Raw genomic sequence first — 21,692 nt, 5'->3', positions numbered from 1 at the left:
CTCAAGTAGGCCCAGGACCCTGGGGATCATGACCTGAGCCAAAGGCAGAGGCCCAACCCACTGAGCCACCCAGGCGACCCTCTGTGCTACATTTTAAGTTAACCTAATTGCTATCATACTCTATATAAAATTCTGTATCATGCTTTTTAAATTTGACACTGTGCCTGCATTTTCCAGTGTTGTGGATAGCCTTTACAATGTGGGCAGTCATTGTTAAGGCTGCAGAATATTTCATTATATGAATATTCTATTACCCACTTATCCACTGCCCTCTTGTTGGGCATGAAAACAAGTATCTAGCTTTCCAGACAGCTCAAGTTCAGATTCGGTCTGAAATGGAGCTTGGGGGCTATATTTTTCCTGGGCTGTCAGGGGTACCATTTTTCTTTCTCAGTCTGTACAAACTGACATGTGCTTTGAGACGCGTGAATTTTATTCAAAGCAGAGCCTGCTTCCCTCTCTCTCTCTCTCTGCCTGCCTCTGTGCCTACTTGTGATCTCTCTCTGTCAAATAAATAAATAAAATCTTAAAAAAAAATAAAAACAGGTTTAAGTTAATGCTAGAGGGAGCTCAGAGTGAATTTTGTCTGCAGCATCTAGTATGTGGTTCCTTTTTCTAAAGGAAAGCTTACTTCAAAGAAGCTTCTCAGGGCACCTGGGTGGCTCAGTGGGTTAAGGCCTCTGCTTTCAGTTCAGGTCACGATCCCAGGGTCCTGGGATCGAGCCCTGCATTGGGCTCTCTGCTCAGCGGGGAGCCTGCTTTCCTTCCTCTCTCTCTCTGCCTGCCTCTCTGCCTACTTGTGATCTCTGTCAAATAAATTAAAAAAAAAAAAAAAAAAAAACTTCTCCTATTGGAAGTTTCATTCAGTTCTATTACTTTCAATTATTTCTCCTTTTTTCTTCATTTCTTTACATCTGAGCCATTAGTTTTGGGTTCTTTCCTCAGTGACTGTGTTAAAAACTGATAAATGTATTTTGTCTCCCCTATTTTCTTGCTCTGCACCCTCCCCTGTGTGACATCATCTTTGTACCCAACAGCACAGCTCATTACATATGACAAACTACTTTTGTGGAATTTTCTGACAACCCAAAGTGTGCTACCCTCATGAAAAATACGGTGATAATCTAGATAAAATTAGTACTGTAGTTGGGTATGACTTCCTTCTGTTATCTTAGCCCTTTTCCCCCAGGCAGTGTTTCTGGACATCTTGGTTGTTTTCTGTTTTACTCTGAGTAACCAAATGTCCTAAATTGCAATTGCTTCAAGGATAAGTAATCTTATTTTGATTTTGTACAAATCAATACTGTATTGCATCATAAAAAGTTGCCCTAAATCAATGACTATAGATAAACTTTAAGCACACACAAACATTTAATCATTGAAAGCCAAATTTCAAGGTCTTTTCGGGGCAATATAAATTCAGCAAAGTATTTTTCTGGCTATTGGTATGTGTTGTATATCCTTTAATTGCTGTTCTTAGAAAATTGTGCTACTTTGATGTTTAGGATGAGGAGACCTAATAGGGCAAAAGAACAAATATCTCCTTTGTAACAATTTTCTGACAGTTAAGCATTATGATAGTCGGTACATTTTTAAAAAAATATTTAGTCTTTCTTTAATTTCAAAGTTATTTAAACAGTTCTCTCCTAGAATGTTCCCACTTGACATGATATATGGAAGGCAGCATAGATGTAGGTTTGACTGGCCATCACTGTCCTTTGTTTCTAGCACCTGGGCTTGCCTTTTTATAAGTTTTATCTCACAAGAGCCATAAAATGGCTGCATTTTATGGATTGGGGAAACTGCAGTGTAGAGTCCCATGTCTATGTCAGAGAGCTAATACCCAAAGAAGCGTGAGTTCAGAGTCTGGATCTCCCTGGGTCCAAACTCACAAACCCCAACTTCACATGGTGAACTATAGAATGCCACCAAGAATATACCCTGTAGAAGAAAGGTGAAGATGGTGTGCCAGTATTCACATTCTGCTCTTGACCCTGTGGGAGAAAACCCAAGTAGGAAGGGTCTTCAGGGGTCACAGCCTGCCTCTTTGAATTTCTGCCTGAAGCCACTCTGTTTGGCCTTTCCAGATTCTGAAACTGGTCCAGCATCAGGCCGCCTTGATCATTCTGTCAACATGCCCTGATCTTCCCTTAGCAGTCCCATGGTTTTACAGATTAATTTTATATGGAGAAAGGCAAGCAAAATATAAACAAGGCCTTAACTAGGTACAGTGTGGGCAGCTGCTGAGATTGTAAATCAAAAACCTCCTAGCCTGAGGCAGATGAGGGCTAGTAGCAAGGTTCCAGAACCTTCTAGACACCCTGTATTGGTTTCTTCTGATGCTACTAGATTTTTTCAATGAATATCTGATTCAAAAGTTATCTTCTTAGTGCTTCTGGCCCCATGACACCAACCCTCCTGAGTATTTTACACTTCAGCCCCCTGGAAACCTTACCCTTGCTCCTCACTCCTCCTTGATAGTTCTCTTTGACAGTTTAATTTTCCTGATGTGCATTCTAGCTGGGAGTTTCTAGGGACCCTGTCCTTCAGAGAAGGTCAGTTTCATCTGTGAAGCTATTTCCTCCATTTCATGTTTGTAATGGCTTTAGGTCACCAAGGACAATGTCATCTTACTCTGGAGTGCATGCCAGACTCTCTTTCCTCCACGAGCCAGAAGCAAACTCCTGTTACTTCTGATTTTATCTCTTTGGGTGACCCCCTAAGTTTTTGTCCCTTTCTGGGTGCTTTCAGGGAGTGTACCATCTGTAAAGCAGAGGTGATGCGTACACCTAGGTCTAAATATTCGGAATTTACTTCTCTGGCCATCTCCCCAGGTTCTCCTTGACGACTCATTACTCAGATGCTGTCAGAGGAAACTTCCCAGAGTCTTTTAATCACGCGTCTCAAAGCACATGTCAGTTTGTACAGACTGAGAAAGAAAAATGGTACCCCTGACAGCCCAGACCTGGTACTGTCAGGCCGCAGTGTGCTCCTGTGGAACATAAACTATTTCACAGATCACCACCATAGACTGCTCTATAATCAGGTCAGAACACAGACAAAGATGTGAACATTGTCCAAGCTACAGAAATGACTAAGCACCCCCCATGCTGACTAATATGAGTGCTGCTGCTTCTTTACTATTTACTATTTACCCCTTACAGCTGCTTATTAGTTCCTCCCACTCTCTACATAAGACTTAAAATATCCAATCATGGAATTATTCCCACTTTCTGACAGCATCCAATCCAGATGATCTTTGAACTTTCTCCCAAATTATCTAACACATGTCCATATTCTATAAACCTCCTCTAATATCCTCTTTCTGAGACACCCCATGGCTCCCATGGTGTGTGTCTCCTTTGGTGCAACAAGTTGATGAAGACTACTTTTTTTTTTTTTTTTAAGATTTTATTTATCTATTTGTCAGAGACAGAGAGAGAGAGAGTGAGCGAGCACAGGCAGACAGAGAGGCAGGCAGAGGCAGAGGGAGAAGCAGGCTCCCTGCCGAGCAAGGAGCCCTATGTGGGACTCAATCCCAGGACAATGGGATCATGACCTGAGCCGAAGGCAGCCACCCAACCAACTGAGCCACCCAGGAGTCCCTGAAGACTACTTTTTTGACTCTAGGTATGTTCCTGTGGGCTTCAACTGGAGGACACTAATATTAGAATGATAAGATAACAAATATCTAATGCTTAGTTAGCATTTTCTATGTGCCAAGTACTGTTCTACTCTTTGTACACATTAACCCTTATAATCCTTGTTACACACTATGACATGGCTACTACTATTACTTCCCTCTGTATACGAGGAAACTGAAGGACAGGGAGGTTGAATAAGTGGCTGTTCTGTTTCCCAGAAGAGCAATATTCCCTTGCAAGTTTGGGCAGTCTGCAAAACAGACCAAGAAAACACTTCGTTTCTCTCTGATCTGGAGGACCATCATGACTGAAGGCTAGGCTAGATCCCTACGTCTGGGAACTTGCTTATTTTAAGCCAAAACCTCAAGGGTTAGGGAAAAAGAATGGAAGACTGAGCTCATTTCTGAAGAATTTTTATTTTCTTCACTGCAAAAGTATCTCTTGCCAAGAACAGTGAGTTCATATTGGCTTTAACGTTTATTCCCCATTATATTTCTCCATATAGCCAGTGATATTTGAGTGATTACTATATGATAGGCATGGTTTCTATGTTTACTAGTTAACAGAATTAATCTCTCAGCCCTTGTCTCAATTTCTCAACAACTCTCCCCCTACCTTTTTAAAAAAATTTATCTGAGAGAGTGTGAGGGGGAGAAAGAGCACAAGGTGGGTGGGGGGGCAGGCTCCCTGCTGAGCAAGGAGCCCAATGTGGGGACTCAAACCCAGGACTCTGGGATCATGTCCTGAACTCAAGGCAGATGCTTAACCAACTGGGCCACCCAGGCGTCCCTCTGAACTTATCTTCTCTTCTCCATCTGCACTCATTTCATAGGGAATCTTGTCCAATCTCATAATTTCAAATACCACCTATGTAACTGATGACTTCAAATTTATATTTCTACCCCAGACTTATCATACTGTCTACTTGACATATCTACCTAGATATCCATAAACACCCCAAGCTAATATGTGAAAACTACAATTCCTTGTTCTCACCCCACTGGGTCCCATTCTTATCCATCAAATCTGCCTGTCCTGGAGGTTTTCCCCGTAAGTGGCACCACCATGCCGTGCTCAAGCCACAAAGCAAGGATTACCTCTTAGTCTTCCCTTTCTCTCACACCCTGTTATCCAGTCCATCAGAAAATCACTTTCAGCTCTAAATTCCAACCATTTCCTGAATCCAACCACTTTTCACCACTTCCATTGCTATCACTTTCCTCCAAACCCCCATCTTTTGCCTGGATTTGTGCTGCAGCCTCCTAATTGCTCCCCTACAACGTCTTATTTTCTTCTTATGTTGAAATATATTACAAACATAGTAAAGTGCACAAATCTTAAGTGTACAGATAAAAAAATTTCTACATATGTTTATGCCTGCATAATTACCACCCAGATCAATATATAGAACATTTCTAGCCCCAGGAGGCTTCCTCCTGACTCTCTCTCCCACTGTTAAAGACAAAAGTTATCCAGAACTTTCCCTCATAAATTAGTTTTGCCCATGTTAATGCTTCCTATGTATCGGATCATGCGGTATGTAGTCTTTTGTGTCTTGTGATTCATTCAGTATTATGTCCACATTGTTTTTTCACATTGTTGCTTGTAGCAATAATTCATTTTTTTCCAAGCATTTTTCCATTATATAAAACCATGATTTATTCATCTATTCTACTGCTCATGGATATTTGGATTGGTTCTGTATCTATATGATAATTGCTTCTATGAGTGGTAAATATACATGCTAATCTCTTATTAAATACAAGATATCATTAAAAGCGAGACTGATCCTGCTAAAATGCCAATTCACACAAATTCCTGTTCGCAATCCTCCAGCAGCTTCCCATCTTCCTCAGAGTAAATGCTACAGTTCCAGCAAGGGCCTATAAGACTTTGTACTCAATTGTGATCTGTTCTTTAAAAGCACTGACAATGGAGTGCATTACAAAAAAAGAATTATAGGGGCGCCTGGATGGCTTAGTCAGTGAAGCATCTGACGCTTGATTTTTGGCTCAGGTTATTGTCTTCAGTTGTGGACTGTGCCCTGCATTGGGCTCTGTGCTCAGCGCTGAGATGACTGAGATTCCCTCTCCTTCTCCTTTTGTCCCTCCCCCTGCTCTTGCTTTCTCTCTCTGTAAACAAAGAAAGAAAGAGAGAAAGGGAGAAGGAAGGAAGAACAGAGAAAGAAAGAAAGAAAATTATGTGTCCTTCTAGTGCTACTGAATCAGAACCTGCTCTTAACAAATTTCTCAGTTCAATGACATGCATACTGAGACTTGTGAAGCACTGCCCTTAGTGATCTGTCCCTTTACCACAACTTCTCTGACCTTGTCTTCTACTACTCTTTCCCTTGCTCACTCTACTCTGGCCACACCAGTCACTTTGCTGATACCCCAGACGTGCTCATAACTGCAAGGTTGTATGGGAAGGACCTGGTCAGCAGGTTTTTCAGACATGACGGATGATACAGATACAAATACATAGATACAGATGTGGAGACAGAGATAGAGACATAGCTACCTCCATGCATCTATATATGTGTGATAGGCTGAGGGAAAGTATTTTATATGTATTTACATGATATACGGTAGATGTGTGAGTGTGTGTGTATCAGACACATACATAACTCTACATGTTGAGCACTTGAAGTATGACCAGTGTATCTGAGAAACTGAATCTCAGTTTTATTTAATTTTATTTAATTTTATTTTATTTAATTTTATTTAATTTTAATTAATTTCAAGTTAAATACAAACATATTGCTGGTTGCTACCATAATGTATAGTACACCTCTAAGTAACTCTGGATGTCTGGCAGGTAAGACAATTTTCAAAACTGACTTTTGTGTTATATTTTCCCTCTAAGTAATTTTCACAACAAATGAAATTCACTTATTCCTGGGTATTATATAGTATTTATAATATTATGAATAGTTTTTTTAATGGTTTCTGGCCATATAGAAATTTTTTAAAATTTTGTATGTTGACCTTATATGACCTTATATTCAGCCATCCTGCTTAAATTATCTTGTTGATTTTAGTTATTTTCCAATTTAAAAAAATTAGTTATTTTCCAATTTATTTTCTTAAATTCTTATAGATACTTGTTTTCCATCCTACTTTTATGGCACTATGATTTTAAAAAATGGTCTATGAGATTTCTGCCTTGGGAATTTATTAAGGTATTTTATTGTGGTAAACACAATGTTCCCTGAATATTTACAAAGAATATTTTTCTATGTTTATTGGGTTATACACATACACACATAATTAACTTGTTAATTTAATTGCTCAAATCCTCAATATTTCTACATTTTTCTATCAGAGCTATCAATTTCTGAAAGAGTTGGTTAAATCCTACCATTATTATTTATAATTTGTAAAATTGTCTTTGCTTTTCCCAACACTTTTGATTTATATATTCTAATGCTATATTGTCTAATGTATAAAAGGTTCTGAACTGCTACAGCTTCTTGCTTATTTGTAGAGCTTCCATCACTGTTGAAGTGTGCAGTTCACTCAGTTTTCACAGCCTATGACCTCTTGCAGCCACTTGCCCCTCCCCCTTTGAGGACAGTCATGATCCTGACTTCCTACAGCATAGATTAGTTTTGAATCTGATTTTGATCTTTGTGTCACTGGAATCCTATGGTTTGTACTGTTCTGTGTCTGCCTCCTTTTGTTCAACATTATAACTGTAGGACTGACTGATATCACGTGCAATGCTCTCACACTCTCTGTAGTTTACCCCAGTGGGACCTAAAAGCCAGCTAGAGAAACCATGCAGCAGTTTCCCTTGTAGACACATCCAGGAACAGAGAAAGAAGTTTCTAATCACATAGACTACAGTTTTTCTGTGTCTCATATTACCTCAACTTCAGATTCCAGGTATTTTCTTTCTGTACCTTGGTCTCTCTCTGTTAATGTTCTCGATTGCTCTCACCTGTCCGGGGTAGCCCTTAGTTGCTTGTTCATATATGCGATGAAGAAGTAAGTTGATCAGTTAGCATGAATTTCCTCTGAGTCTGTGGGCTTCGTAGAATGGATGACACGTGCCAACACAAGAGCTGCTCTTTAGGGTGGCTGAGCAAGGAGCAGGCTTAAGAACCCCACAACTGCTTTGGGATGGAGCATGGTGTCATACTCCAGACTGAATGAACCGACTTTTTAAAAAATGTCTTCCGGGGCGCCTGGGTGGCTCAGTGGGTTAAGCCACTGCCTTCGGCTCAGGTCATGATCTCAGGGTCCTGGGATCGAGTCCCGCATCGGGCTCTCTGCTCAGCAGGGAGCCTGCTTCCTCCTCTCTCTCTCTGCCTGCCTCTCTGCCTACTTGTAATCTTTCTCTGTCAAGTAAATAAATAAAATCTTTAAAAAAAATAAATAAAATAAAATAAAATAAAAAAATACAAAATGTCTTCCTTGTCTGTCTGTTACTGAAGTCCATAATTGCCTCAATAACATCTCTTCTATCTCTGATCCAATCCCCAAGAAAAGGAGCTTCCTCCAGGAAATTTTACACTTTGGAGAAAATTTGACTAGGGGCAAACACTGCCACTTCTCTCTCTGTTTTAGAGGGTATGGATAACCTTTATAGTTACATTTATAGGTAGTTATTAATTAATTCCCCAAGCTTGAAGCTTTTCCAGCATTCTTATAGGTAGAAATGTCCTCCCCTGAGTCTGTTTTAGGTTGTAGTTTCTTCTATTCTGGTTCTACCATCATTCTGATCCCATCTGCACACTTCTCTTTCAGAAATTCCTCAAAATTTCTTGTTTGTTGATGGCACCCTTCCTTGTTTTCCAGACACCATTATGGATGTATTTTTTTTAAATGTTACTAGTTTATTTTTATATAGATAACCATAAAGAAAAAAAAAAGTCCATAATCTTACTACCCAGTAATCCATACTTCTGTTTTTCCATTTAGTATAATTCTTTCATTATAAAATAAACAAAATAAATTAATAAACTAATAAAACTCAATATACATTTATGATAAAAACTCTCTACAAAATGGGTACAGATGAAATTTACTTCAACATAATAAAGGCCACATATGACCAATGCACAGCTAATATCAAACTCAACAATGAAAAGCTATCAGCTTTTTCTTTAAGATCAGGAAGAAGACAAGGATGACAAGCATTCTTGCCACTTTTATTCAACATAGTATTAGAAGTCCTAGCCACAACAATTAGGCAAGGAAAAACAATAAAACACATCCAAATTGGAAAGGAAAAAGTAAAACTGTCACTATTTGCAGATGACATGACACTATATATTTAAAAAAAAAAACTAAAAAAACCCCTAAGACTCTACCCTTAACCTATTAGAAGAAATAAATTCAGTAAAGTTGTAGGATACAAAATTAATATACAGAATTTGTTGCATTTCTATACACTAATAATAAACTATCAGAAGGAGAAATTAAGAAAACAATCCCATTTACAATTACATCAGAAAGAGTAAGATACCTAGGAATAAATTTAATTTATTTAATTTAATTTAAATTTTTTTTTTAAGATTTTTATTTATTTATTTATTTGACAGAGAGAGATCACAAGTAGGCAGAGAGGAAGGCAGAGAGAGAGGAGGAAGCAGGCTCCCCGCTGAGCAGAGAGCCCGATGCGGGACTCGATCCCAGGACCCTGAGATCATGACCTGAGCCGAAGGCAGTGGCTTAACCCACTGAGCCACCCAGGCACCCTAATTTAATTTAAATTTAATTTAAACAACCAAGGAGGTAAAACCTATGTGCTAAAGACCTGGATGAAAGAAATTGAAGATAACATAAAATAAATGGAAAGATATACTATGCTAATGGATTGGAAGAATTAATATTGTTAAAAATGTCCAAATCACTCAAACCTGTTTACAGATTCAGTACAATCCCTATCAAAATACCAAAGACATGAAATGTGCTACATTTTTTTTTAAAAGATTTTATCCATATAGGGGCGCCTGGGTTGGCTCAGTGGGTTAAGTCTCTGCCTTCGGCTCAGGTCATGGTCTCAGGGTCCTGGGATCGAGCCCCGCATCAGGCTCTCTGCTCAGCGGGGAGCCTGCTTCCCCTTCTCTCTCTGCCTGCCTCTCTGACTACTTGTGATCTCTCTCTATCCAATAAATGGATAAAATCTTTTTTTTAAAGATTTTATTTATTTATTTGACAGAGATCTCAAGTAGGCCCAGGACCCTGGGGATCATGACCTGAGCCAAAGGCAGAGGCCCAACCCACTGAGCCACCCAGGCGACCCTCTGTGCTACATTTTAAGTTAACCTAATTGCTATCATACTCTATATAAAATTCTGTATCATGCTTTTTAAATTTGACACTGTGCCTGCATTTTCCAGTGTTGTGGATAGCCTTTACAATGTGGGCAGTCATTGTTAAGGCTGCAGAATATTTCATTATATGAATATTCTATTACCCACTTATCCACTGCCCTCTTGTTGGGCATGAAAACAAGTATCTAGCTTTCCAGACAGCTCAAGTTCAGATTCGGTCTGAAATGGAGCTTGGGGGCTATATTTTTCTTTCTTTATAAAAATTAGGTTTGAATAAGTTAACATGTGCACATGATACAAAATTCTGAAATAAGGAGAGAGTATATAGTGAAAACTTCCTTCCACCCCTGTCCCCAGCCATCTAGTTTATCTCCTCAGATGTAATCACTGTTAGTAGTTTCTCAAAAAGTTTCCAAAGGCAGTCCACAGAGTCAGGTATATATGACTATGAACACATATGTGTGTGTGTGTGTGTGTGTGTGTGTGCATGCAGTGGTAGCATGTTATACATTCTTCTATGCCTTGTTTCTTTCCATTTAACAATATATCTTATAGGTTTTTTCACACCAGAAGATGTATCTTCATAGGGAAAGTAATGATGATGTTGATACAGATGATGACAAGAACAGAAATAATAACTAGTTTTTATTAAGTAATGCTACTTCTCAAAAGTGGAATTGCTAGACCAAAAGGTATGTGCATTTTTAAAAAAGATTTATTTATTTTAGAGGTGGGGGGAGAGAAAGAGAGAATGCACGAGTGGGACTAGGGGCAGTGGAAGAGGGAGACAAGTAGACTCCCAGCTGAGTGGGGAGCCTGGTGCAGGGCTCAGTTTCACAATCCTGAGATCATGATCTGAGCCAAAATCAAGAGTTGGACACTCAACTGACTGAGACACCCAGGTACCCCAAAGGGTAGATGCATTTTAAATTTTAATCGACATTTCCAAATTCAACCATAGGGTTGAATTATTTCTATTGCTATTCTCATTCATAATGAAGTCCTCAAAACAACCTCATGAGGTAGTTACTATATTTTCCAAATTTTACAGGTGAAGAAACTGAGGTACACAGAGAGATTAAGGGACTTGCCCAAGGGAAGAATGTCTCCCGTACAAGCAGTCTGATTGCAGGGCCCATGCTCTTGACTCTCCATCGTGCCTCTCGATTGTGCAATCATCACCACCACCTCTCTCCAGAACATTTTCATCTTCCTCAACTAAAACTCTCTACCATCTAACTCCACTCTGCTCTTCTCCCAGCCCCCCAGGAACGACCATTCTACTTTCTATCGCTATGAATTTGACTATTATAGGTAGCTCATATAAGTGAAATCTTATATTTGCAGTTTTGTGCTTGGGTAATTTCATGTAGCATAGTGTCCTCAAGTTTCATCTATGTTGTACTATGTGTTAGAATTTCCTTCCTTTTTAAAGCTGAATAATATTCCATAGTATATATGTGCCACATTTTGTGTATTCATTCAGTTTTCAACAGACATTTGGGTTGCTCCCACCTTTTGGCTATTGTAAATAATGCTGTTGTGAGTAGGGGTGTACAAATATCTACCCCAGTCCCTACTTTCATTGCTTTTGGGACTCTAACCAGAAATGGAATCACTGGGTCATATGGTAATGTTATGTTTAAATTTTTTTTTTGAGAAATCTTTATACCATTTTCCATAGCAGCTGCACCATTTTATATTCCCAACAGCAATTCTAGTTTCTTCACATCCTTGCCTCTTGTCAACACTTATTTTCTGTGTGTTTTTTTTAAATGACAGCCATCCTAATGTGTATGAAGTAGTGAATTTTTCGTTGTTTTTTTTTTTAAAGATTTTATTTATTTATTTGACAGAGAGAGATCATAAGCAGGCAGAGAGGCAGGCAGAGAGAGGAGGAAGCAGGCATCCTGCTGAGCAGAGAGCCCGATGTGGGGCTCGATCCCAGGACCCTGAGATCATGACCTGAGCCGAAGGCAGAGGCTTAACCCACTGAGCCACCCAGGTGCCCCGAATTTTTCGTTTTTAATGTATAAAATCTGTTACTCTCTTCCTTCATGTTTCCTGCTTTCCTTAAAAAAGTCTTTGCTTCTCTAAAGTTATACAAGCAATCTCCAAATTTTACTTATAATACAGTTACCATTTCATTTGGTACATTTAGAGCTTTGATTCACCTGGAATTCATTTTCTATTTGATCTGACACAGGGAGTGCTGTCTTCTTCCAGATTCATTACTAAAGATGCCAGTATCTTTCATGAAAGCTCATGCCTTTCCCTTTCCACCACACTATCTTTGCTGTGACTTTTTCCCCCCTACCCACTATGGGCTGATACTAAGCCACTATTATTTTAATACTTCCTATCTTAGCTTATCAGTACTATCAAATTAGGCTTTAGTTTTCAAAAAAAGAAGTCAGTGAGAGTAAACAGCCTTAACAAAAAATGTACCTCTTTCTCATTAAGCAAAAACATTCAGGAGGATTATAGAAGAAAATTTTATGGCATAAAACTCTACACTTATGTTTATATTTCCCAATGTGACTGCTCCCTATATGTGGCTATTCAGTATGGGTTTTTATTTAGCAGAGGAATGAGTGTCACTGGAGGGATTAAAAAGCAGCAGATCTAAGATTTATTGGCGATGACTGGATCAGGCTCACCTTTCCATAGAACTCTTAGACCCATACACATCAGTAAAGTAAAGAATGCAAAAATAAGAATTTTTTTCCCTTTCAGGAATTAGTGGTTATTTTCTTATAATAATGAGATGGCATTTTATTTTTAAGATCACATGTGAACATGAATATTGGAAGTATTATTTCCCAGAAATGGAAAACTAAGTAATGATTTCTTTCCATAGCCTACTTTTGTCTTTATGTTGAAATCAGTTTTAAATTAGAAAATTCTAATTTAAAGATCTGCTTAAAATTCATTAGAATTGGAGATGACCTGACCCATGAATTCTTCCTATTAGTAATTATTATATCACTAGATTAACTTTCTGATATTAATTGGATTCTGATTTTAGCCACTGTACAAACATATTTTCTTCTAAATAAAAGAATTTCCAGATGTAACAATCATATAAAGTAAGCTCCCCAAAGTCATTGTAAAAATGATGATGGGCTGATATTCTAGCAATGTTTTAAACTCACCCGCTTAACCAAAAATTTGCTGTGGTGTAGACTGTACCTCTTTAGGGTAAGTAAGCATCTAATATTTGCGGGTGTGTGTGTGTGACAGTATTAGTGATAAGAAAACTTGAAGAGAATATAGAACCATTATTAGAGGAAAAAAACAAGTCTCCCCACCTCTTGCAACTGCAAGGAAAATTTGGTGTATTTTAGTATGAGAACAGAAACTGTATAGAGTATGAAGTTTAAAAATAATGATTTATGAAGAACAGATATAATGCTGAACAGTCTTTCCTTTCCTCTTTAATAAATGTAAAGATAGAATGTTTTATTATAAAATTATAACATCTTTGCATCTAAATAGAACTATTCCATACCAAGTGGTTCAGATATTTTTGAACAATTATTGAGTGGAACACAAAAGACTTTTTAAAGATGCAGGAATAAATATTAGTCAGGCAACTATATAGCCACACATCTTCCTTGTTTTTAATGATGATTGAAGATAGACACATGCTGTTACTTACCTATCACAACTGATGCTGAAAGGGTACTATGCTCCATTTCTACTTTTTTAAACAACTGTATTGAGGTATAATTTACATAGTTTAAAATCCATCCATTGTAGGGTTGCAATTCAATGATTTTAAGTACATTTTATAGTGTTCTGCAACCATCATCATAATCTAGTTTGAGAACATTTCCATCAGCTCCAAAAATAGCTTTGTGCTCATTTATAGCAAATCTTTGATCCCAACATCAGACCCAGAAAATTGCTAATCTACTTTCTGTCTCTATAGCTCTGCCTTTTCTGGACCTCTCACATAAATGGAGTCATAGAATACATTGTCTTTCGTGTTCAGCTTCTTTCAGTAAGAATAATATTTTTGAGGTTCATCCATTTTGCTTTGTATTTCCTCCTCTAAGGAAATTTCAGAATCAGCTTGTCAAAAAAAAGTTTTAAAAATTTCTGCCAACCAGGTGTGAAGGCCTTTGCTCAACTTAGCCTTTAATCACCTGTATTTTTTTTTTCTTGCTCTGTATTTCTCCATCCTCAAGCATTTTGGAAGACTTATTTTAGATTTAGAACATTTCTGAATGTAATAAAACCACATGAAAGTACGAAAGTACTTTTTATTGGATAAAAACCTTCAGTTTCAGGATTCTCTTAAGTTATAAAAATGTAAGATTAGAAGCACAGCTCATTGAGAAGATAGAAGGGAAACTAATCAAAGGACATTCTACATAGTCATAGTTGTGTTCAGGGAGGTTTCTTTTTTTTTTTTTTTTTTGGTTGAAAACACAAGTGTTTCCATCTCTTTATTGCTTTTGGAAAATAAGCAGTATTTTTTTAATGTGTTCAGTATTTAATTTTATGAAGAATGTATTCTGATAAATCAATAACTATAGGTAAAACCACTAGATACCCAACACCATTGTAACTCTTTTTTTTTAATTTTTTATTTTTTATAAACATATATTTTTATCCCCAGGGGTACAGGTCTGTGAATCGCCAGGTTTACACACTTCACAGCACTCACCAAAGCACATACCCTCCCCAATGTCCATAACCCCACCCCCCTTCTCCCAACCCCCCTTCCTCCAGCAATCCTCAGTTTGTTTTGTGAGATTAAGAGTCACTTATGGTTTGTCTCCCTCCCAATCCCATCTTGTTTCATTTATTCTTCTCCTACCCACTTAAGCCCCCATGTTGCATCACCACTTCCTCATATCAGGGAGATCATATGATAGTTGTCTTTCTCCACTTGACTTATTTCGCTAAGCATGATACGCTCTAGTTCCATCCATGTTGTCGCAAATGGCAAGAATTCATTTCTTTTGATGGCTGCATAGTATTCTATTGTGTATATATACCACACCTTCTTTATCCATTCATCTGTTGATGGACATCTAGGTTCTTTCCATAGTTTGGCTATTGTGGACATTGCTGCTATAAACATTCGGGTGCACATGTCCCTTCGGATCACTATGTTTTATCTTTAGGGTAAATACCCAGTAGTGCAATTGCTGGGTCATGGGGTAGTTCTATTTTCAACATTTTGAGGAACCTCCATGCTGTTTTCCAGAGTGGTTGCACCAGCTTGCATTCCCACCAACAGTGTAAGAGGGTTCAGGGAGGTTTAGTTTTATCTTTTTGTTTTACTTCTCTTTTGCTTTGTTTCAATTCCTGAAAATAAGTACTTCACAAATTATCTGGCTATTATTATAAGAGGTATAAACAATATTACTCCCCATTTTATTTTAACTGTAATGGCATCTCATTGGACTGAAGTTATCTATTTGACAACCTCTTACCTGGAACATGATGAGGAAGTAAGAAGAAATACTTAAAGACAAAAGAACCAAATAACTATAACAAAGCCATATTCTAAAATGCATGCAACATACCCACAGGAGGCCCCTGACTTTCAGTCATACGAATGTATTAGGAATACATGTATTTTTATTTTATACACAGTTCTAACAAGCTTTGCTCCCTTACTGCCCTTAAGACAATTACAAGCAACAGATCATGGAGAAAGAAAGAGAGGAAGACAAAGAACAGAGAGGGAATCCCAGAGAGACTGGTACTTAGAAGAGGATTCCCTACCACGAATGAGAAATAACTGCTTGATACGGGAGGAGACAAAAGACAAATGCAGAGGCCTAGAGCCATTTTGTGAGCTCCAGCAGCACCCCTCATTCAGCAGCACAGGAGACCTAAAGATGATTCTTTTTTTTTTTTTTTAAAGATATTAAGATATTATTTATTTACTTGACAGACAGAGATCACAAGTAGGCAGAGAGACAGGCAGAGATGAGCAGAGAGCCCGATGTGGGGCTCGATCCCAGAACCTTGGGATCATGACCTGAGCCAAGAGCAGAAGCTTAATCCACTGAGCCACCCAGGCACCCCCCTAATGATGATTCTGTGTCTTTACAAAAAGAAGTTGCCTAATGCAAACCTTCTTGGAAAAGGGTATATAACCACTAACTAACTAAATTTATAAATAAATAGCCACCAAACAACTTTGGTTTGTTATATTCTATTATGAAGGCAACAGCATATTATACTGTATACCAGAGTAAAAGCAGTATATAACTTTTATACAAATGTCTATTAAAATGGTTAGAAATCCTTTATGCAAATTTTTTTGCTTAAAGGAGTATATTTTTAGTCCTTTGGATAATGCTTTTATTTTATTTTATATATTTTTTTAAAGATTTTATTTGTTTATTTGACAGACAGAGATCACAAATAGGCAGAGAGGCAGGCAGAGAGAGAGGAGGAAGCAGGCCTCCGGCTGAGCAGAGAGCCCAATGTGGGGTTCGATCCCAGGACCTGGGATCATGACCTGAGCTGAAGGCAGAGGCTTTAACCCACTGAGCCACTCAGGCGCCCCTGGATAATGCTTTTAAATGTGAACACCTGATTCCCTAATATTGTTGAAAACGTAACATTTCTTTATTTTTGTTGCTGTTGTGTTTTTTTTTTTGTGTGTGTTTTTTTTTTGTTTGTTTGTTTGGCCTGTTCTCATCAACTGATAAAAATTAAAATGGTAGGCTAATGTCTGGAAGATTCTAACTCCATTTGTAATGAGCTATTACAACATTTAAAGTTCTCTCTATATAGAAGTTATTGATTTTTGCTGGGTAAGTTACATTTATAATAAAATAAACATCTTATGAATTAAATAGGTTATATAAAACATTTTTCTATTCCTAAATGAACAGCATAACTTATTATGTGAAAATAAATATTAGGGAAGATAGGCTTTATTGAGAACATTGAATTAACAGTCCAGAGAAAGAGCTCTAGCCTTGCCAAACACTCATTCTACACATTTGTATGTGCCTTTAAATTTTGGAGCTATGGTTTGTTTATCTAAAAGGTAAAAGAAAACTCAGAACATACAGAACTATACATACTGCAAGTTACTTCATGATTCTTACCAGTTTCCTCTTCTGGAAAAATGGGGATGTTACTAGCATCTGCCCAGCAGACTGTTACAGGAAGTAAATGACTCAATAGCCATTAGCTTTTGGGAATAATATGTTCATTTCTGTAGAGATTTTGTCTCTTTCCTCTGAAACACATTTTTACTTCCCTATAGGCTTCAAGATGTATAGAAATGTATTTCTGACTGATACAATGTAGAGCTGCTACTGCTCTTCCCATACAAACCTCCTTTCCTCCAACCACCCTAGGCATGTTTAAAAAAAAAAGAAAGAAAGAAAGAAAGAAAGAAAGAAAGAAAGAAAGAAAGAAAGAAAAAGAAAAGAAAAGGTGCTCTGTAGACATAATTTCTTTTTAGTCTCCTAAGAAAAAAACTCATGAGGTAGGTACTGTTACTGTGCCCATTTTACAGATGAGAAAACTGAAGCTTAGATACATCCTGACTTGCCTGAGGTCACAGGGCTGGGAAGAGAGGGCTGGAGTCCCATCTAGAAAACTGCAGGAGGCCAGGCTGACCAAAGCTGGGAAGGGCTGCAGCAGAAAATGAGGTTCTCTAAGGGCACACCTGGTCTGGAAGAACTGGAAAGCCGAGCAAGCATTTACGTGTGATGTCACAAAAAGAGAAGCCTTAGAAGTTTTTGAGCAGGGCAGCAACAGGAGCAGAATTGATATTTTTAAAATCAATCTCAAAATTTTATATCTATTTTCTAGGCAAATAATAGCAACTAACTTTTATCTAACCCTTATTAAAGCTGTGCTCTAGACCTCTACATGTATTTGCTCATTTAATCCTTACACAACTCTTTAAAAGGTAGGTACTGTCAAGGCGCCTTCGGCTCAGGTCATGATCCCAGGGTCCTGGGATTGAGCCCCACATGGGGCTTTCTGCTCAGCGGGGAGCCTGCTTCCTCCTCTCTCTCTGCCTACTTGTGATCTCTGTCAAATAAATGGATAAAATCTTGAAGAAAAAATGAAAAAGGCAGTGCTCGCTTCGGCAGCACATATACTAAAATTGGAACGATACAGAGAAGATTAGCATGGCCCCTGCGCAAGGATGACACGCAAATTCGTGAAGCGTTCCATATTTTTTTTGCATGGAGCACTGGGTGTGGTGAAAAAATAATGAATACTGTTTTTCTGAAAATAAATAAATGGGAAAAAATTTTTAAAAAAAAGAGTAAAAAAAAAAAAATGAAAAAGGCAGGCACTGTCATTTGTCCATTACAGATGAGAAGACTGAAGCACAGAAAGGTGCAAGAACTCACCAAAATCTAGACAGCTTGCAAGTGATGGAACTCGGCTTCACATGCAGTATGCACCAGAGTGCACAGTAGTAACCTCTGGGCCACAGTGCTTTTGGTAACAGACTTAGACCACAGGCTAGACATAGAAGGCTATCGCAGGGCCACTGCAGTAGCCATGGTCTGAGGTAATAAGGACTTGGATGCCAGGGGAGGTGACAAGGGTGGAGAAAATGAGAGATTTCAAGAGAAAAGTTGGTGGAATTTCTGAATTAGATACTTGCAGGATTAAGAAGAGGGGTTAGCTGAAAATGAGACCAACATTTTCATTCCCCTGGAAGAATCCCAGAGCCTCTGAGGAATCCAAGGACCTGGCAGAGAGGCTGGTCAGGAGGAAAAGAGTACCTGAAGTGCAGGGAAGGTTGAATTCAGCATAGTGCCAGGAATGCTAGGTTGGATGGCTGCAGCTGGCAGCATTGCTCGGTGAGTAGATGGGGCTCCAGAAAGAGAGGTGGGGGTCTTCAGCAAAGAAGAACTTCAAACTCAGGAAAACAGAGAAACTCTCCCAGAAAGAGGGAGTGAAGAAAGTGAAAGAATACTCCAACAGGGACAGGAGATAAAGGGTAAAAGGAAGACAAAGGGGCTAACACACAGGAATGGCTGTGGTGCTCCTGTCCCTTGCAATATGCCACATTATTTAGGAAAACAATCTGTAAGTAGCTATATTGCTCCTAAAGACAGAGAAATTGGAGTCAAGATATTTAGGGGTCTTAACATAATCACATAGCAAGTAAGTGACATAACTAGAATTTGAACCTCGTCCATGCAACCCCAAAGTCCGTCTCCTTCCATAAGCAAAAATGTGTGGAAAGAGAAATGTGGTTGGGGCAGGTGAGGGATGGTGGCTGGAGTCTAGGAAAAGATGGCAAGACATGAAGCCCAAGAGGCAAACCAGAATAGGATTTTTAAAAACTATGTCATGTCTAGGAATTAAAGAACCAGTGAAAGTGATATAAGAATCATTTAAAGATAGGAATATAAATATAAACAAAGATAAAGAGAGAAATATTAAAAAATGGATGGGTTAAGGAAGAAACCAGGAACAGAGAATACAGACTGTGATAATACTATATTTTTGTTGATGAATAATGATGGTCTGGGCTGGAGCAAAGACAGCAGAGAAGAAAGAGCCTGGACATTTTGGTAAGACCTCCTTATCAGTGTCCCAGGGGAGACGCCCAGAAGGCAGTTGGAAATAGTATCTACCACTAGAAGAGTTCTAGAATGGAGATTTAGAATTCAGAAGTCATCAGCAAGGAGCGGTAGTTGGAGACTACAAGGTGATGATATCACCAGGAACTGGAAGACCAAGAGGAGATGGCTAAGCAGGAAACTCTGGGGGAAAATTAACAGAGGATTTGAAGGACCTTCTCTGGAAGTGTCTCCAATGCTCATTTGTTCCTAGGAGTTGCCTTTTTCCTTTGTATCCCATTTACAGAAGGGGAGCAGGTCTCAGCCTTTCAGAACTTTCTCAGCTTCTTATTCTGCCTTTGTCTAGAGCAGACACTGTTTTCCTTATAAAACCATAGGCTTGGGGGTGCCTGGGTGGCTCAGCTGGTTAAGCAGCTGCCTTTGGCTCAGGTCATGATCTCATGGTCCTGAGATGGAGCCTTGTGTAGTCCTGTCTGGTCCCTGCTCAGTGGGAGGTCTATTTCTCCCGTTCCCTCTGCCCTCACCACCACTTGTGCTCAAGTGTGTGCATGCATCTTCTCTAATAAATAAAATCTTACAAAAAAAAAAAAAAGTCAAGGGCTGGACTTATTCTCTCCAAGGGCTCTTGGCCTGGAGCCCCAAACCCATGTCTGTGCCACAGGCTAGGGGAAGCCACATCTCAAGAAGTGTTTAGACAGTCAACTCTGCAGACCAGGGTCATTATTTGGGAAGTGGTGATGCCTCCCAGTTCTCTGGGTAATTAGATATGGCATTGAGAAGGAGGTCTTATAAGAACCTTGGGAGGCTCACATTCAGAAAGTGGTGGTCACTGAAATCACTAAGGGAAGGGAGACATGAAATCCAATGTGAGAAACTGGAGGCAGTGTGTTGTTAAGTTTCTTTCAAAGAGACTTAAACAGAATAATTCAGACCAGTCTGCACCCCAGGTCAATGTAGAGCTCTTTGTGCAGTCTTTCTAAAATTCTGGCATTAATTAATATGGAAAGCTAACAGCTTTTCAGATGGTAATCACATACCCTGTCCATTCACCCCCATTTTCTATACTGACTTGATTATTCCAAGTATACTTAGAGTAGACTGCAAATTTGGACTTTGGGACAGGCAGGTATGGGTCAGAATCCCAGATCAGCTGTTTAATAAGTGAGGCCACAGGGAAAATCACTCAGACTTTGATTATCAGTTTCCTCAATTGTAAACTGAGATAATACCTTCCTTGGCAGTTAATGCTGACCAGATCATTTAACTTCTGTTCCATTCCGACTCCTTTGGAGAGTGCCTGCCAATACAACAGAGGCTAAAAAGCCAAAGATTTGAATTTGAATTTGAATTTCTCAGACTCCTTTGCAGCTGAGCTTCACATCTGACCTGAAGCTGCCAAGTAGGCAGGCCCAAAGGACACTGCAGAGGTGGATGTGGGTGGTGTAAATTTCTGAGAAGACACTGGATCTTCTTGTAACTGCTGTAGCAGAAGTGACTAGTATTCTGGGAATGTGGAGGTGGAGTTTCAGCATTTGGTCCATAGTATCTATGACAGGAGATGGCAGCTGTGGGTATCCTCCAGGTGAGCCCCACTTTTGGGCAGAGCATTTCTCCTGTTGTTCCTAATAGTACAGGAGGCAAATTGACTTTCATGGCTCCCCCAGAAATTCTTAAGCTGCTACCTACCCTGCAATAATTGTCATTTTGTTTAAACTACTAGTTGGAATGGATTCAGTTTTCTTCAACTCATAGACAGACCTCACAGGGTTTGATGGGAAAGTTGATGTAACTAACTACTACAGCACCAAACACCTTGCTAGTGGGCCACATTGTTATTAGTAGTGTATCAGCTGCCACAGTGAAGTAGAAATAAGCATACTACAATTTCTTTTTCTTTTTTCTTTTTTTTTTTTTAAAGATTTTATTTATTTATTTGACAGAGAGAGATTACAAGTAGGCAGAGAGGCAGGCAGAGAGAGAGGAGGAAGCAGGCTCCCTGCTGAGCAGAGAGCCCAATGTGGGACTTGATCCCAGGACCCTGAGATCATGACCTGAGCCAAAGGCAGCAGCTTAACCCACTGAGCCACCCAGGTGCCCCACAATTTCTTTTTCTTTTAAAAGATTTTATTTATTTGTTTGAGAGAGAGAGTGTGAGAAAGAGAAAGATAGAGTACAAGAAGGGGGAGAGTCAGATGGAGAAGGAGACTCCCTGCTGAGTGG

At 38.9% G+C, this 21,692-nt stretch overlaps 1 protein-coding gene and 1 non-coding gene across 2 annotated transcripts in view; both read left to right on the top strand.

Annotated features, from left to right (window-relative positions):
- Positions 1-21,692, top strand: part of PLGRKT (plasminogen receptor with a C-terminal lysine) — a 66,189-nt gene that overhangs the window by 33,469 nt on the left and 11,028 nt on the right. The window lies entirely within an intron of this gene.
- On the top strand, positions 18,002-18,108 carry LOC122917852. The gene has a single exon (XR_006386480.1). It is a non-coding gene; the product is annotated as a U6 spliceosomal RNA (small nuclear RNA).

Source organism: Neovison vison, chromosome 9, assembly GCF_020171115.1.
Source record: "Neovison vison isolate M4711 chromosome 9, ASM_NN_V1, whole genome shotgun sequence".
Classification (NCBI taxonomy): Eukaryota; Metazoa; Chordata; class Mammalia; order Carnivora; family Mustelidae; genus Neogale; species Neogale vison.
The sequence above is the reverse complement of the archived record's forward strand: the minus strand, read 5'-3'. Positions and strand labels throughout refer to the sequence as shown.